The sequence below is a fragment of the Petaurus breviceps genome, unplaced genomic scaffold, assembly GCF_028583685.1.
Source record: "Petaurus breviceps papuanus isolate PSGF00001 unplaced genomic scaffold, PetGlider_PUasm1.0 37, whole genome shotgun sequence".
NCBI classification, from domain to species: domain Eukaryota; kingdom Metazoa; phylum Chordata; class Mammalia; order Diprotodontia; family Petauridae; genus Petaurus; species Petaurus breviceps.
In genome coordinates, this window is record NW_027186296.1 from 70,524,055 (window position 1) to 70,526,457 (window position 2,403).

Here is a 2,403-nt window from a genome sequence, read left to right on the forward strand (position 1 = left end):
ATAAAGAAGTCAGAAGTCCTGCATCAAAAGCTCCCAAGAAAAATATGAATTGTTTATGGACTACGCAGGAGCTCAAGAAGGATTTTGAAAATCAAGTGGGGGTGGGGGGAGGCAAGATGACAGAGTAGAAACAGTACTTCCATGGGGCTTCTGCTTCCACCTCCTCCAATCCATGTAAAAGTTGACTCTGAACAAACTTTGGAGCTACAGAACCCACAAAATGACACAGAGAAACTAACTTCCCACTGAGGATGGCCTGGCAGGCCAGCAGGAAGTGGCCAGCATAGTTCTCTGGGAGATGAGCCCAGCCCCAAGTGAGCCAGAGATTTTAGCCTCAGGGCAGCCACAACCAGCCCTGGCTGGAGGGACTTCAGATAACCAGCAGCTATGGTGGTTTGCAGAATTATCAACCCATAGATGTTAAGGACAAAGTGAGAGGTCAGTGCAGTGTGGACTTTGGGACCTGGGAATTTGGGAGTGCAATCCGGCCTTTGACCCCAGGCGAGAAGCAGCTGAGGCACGGTGGCCATGCAGCTGCCGCCACATGGCTGCTTCAGATCTCCTGGTCTGCAGATTGCAGGGGGAACAAACAACCAATCTGAGGGGTAATCACTTTTGCTTTAACCTGCTTGGATCTGGATCACTGTCTAGGGTTCTCAGTTTCATGACCAGTTTGCCAGAGTGTGGGGAGGCTTCAAGAGAAGGCACCCAACTAATAGCTATGGCAGCTGAGAAAACCCAGCAATTGGGACAAAGTTTCCCCCTCTGGTAGCAGAGTTCTACTGTGGCAAAAAGCTCAAAAGTCAAGTAATTGAGTGGTAACATAAGCAAATGAGGGAAGCAAGGCAAACACGATATTCTGACTTTGGACTCCTTTTTTAGGGGACAAAAAGGATCAAAACATGGAACAGGAATGAAGTCAGAACTTCTGCACCTGAAGCTTCCAAGAAAAGAATAAGCTGCTTATAGGCCACAGAGGAGCTTAAAAAGAATTTTGAAAACCAAATAAGAGAAGTGGAGGAAAAACTGGGAAGAGAAATGAGAATGAAGCAAGAAAATTATAAAATGAGAGTCAACAACCTGACTGAAGAAAATAGCACCTTAAAAATAGACTAAACTCAAATGGCAAAATAGGCTCAAAAAGCCAATGAGGAGAAGAATGACTTAAAAAGCTGAATTTGCCAGATGGAAAAAGAATCTCAAAAGCTCACTGAAGAGAATCATTCCTTTAGAATTAGACTGGAGCAAATGGAAGCTAGTGACTTTATGAGAAATCAAGATACTATTAAACAGATCCAAACAAATGAAAAAAAGAGAAGGAAATGTTAAATATTTCATTGAAAAAACCACTGACCTGGAAAATAGATCCAGGAGAGATAATTTAAAAATTATTGGACTACCTGAAAACCATGATCAAAAAAAGAACCTAGAAATCATTCTGCAAGAAATTCTCAAGGAAAATTTCCCTGATGTTTTAGAATGAGAGGGAAAAATAGAGCTTGAAAGAATCCACCAATCACCTCCTGAAAAAGATCCCAAAAAGAAAACTTGTAGGAATATTATAGCCAGGTTCCGGAGATCTCCAGATCAAGTAGAAAATATTACAAGCATCCAGGAAGAAACAATTTGAATATTGTGGAAACACAATCAGTATAACACAGTATCTGGCAGCTTCTACACTGAAGGACCATGGTGCTTGGAATACAGTATTCCTGAGGTCAAAGGAGCTGGGATTAAAACCAAAAATTACCTATTCAGAAAAACTGAGTATCATATTTCAGGGGAAAATATGGTCATTCAATGAAATAGCAGATTTTCAAGCATTCTTGAAGAAAAAACCAGAGCTGAACACAAAATTTGACTTTCAAATACAAGAAGCAAGAGAAGCATGAGAAGGTAAACAGGAAAAAGAAATAATAAAGAACTTATGTTTTTTTTAAGTGAATACAATTTTATTTTATTTTTCAAATTTTTAATTAATTTATTTTTAGCTTTCAACATAAATCTCCATAAGATTTTGAGTTATAATTTTTTTTCTCTCTCTATCTTTTCCCTGCCCCACCCCAAAACAGCAAGCCTGCTGAATACCCCTTCCCCCAATCTGTTCTCTCTTTATATCCTATCCCTTAACCCTCTTAACTTTCTAGTAGGGCAAAATGGGTCTCTATACCCCAGTACCTGTATATCCTATTTCCCAGTTGCATGTAAAAAAACAATTTTTAAACATTTGTTTTAAAAATTTTGAGTTCCAGATTTTTTTCTCCTTCTTCCCTCCTCCCCCACCCCCACTGGGAAGAAAAACAATTTGATATAGCTTGTACATGTGTAGTTACCCAAATCACCTCCATAGTACTTATATTGTGAAAGACCAACTCCACTTCTCTCCATCCCATCCCACCCCAC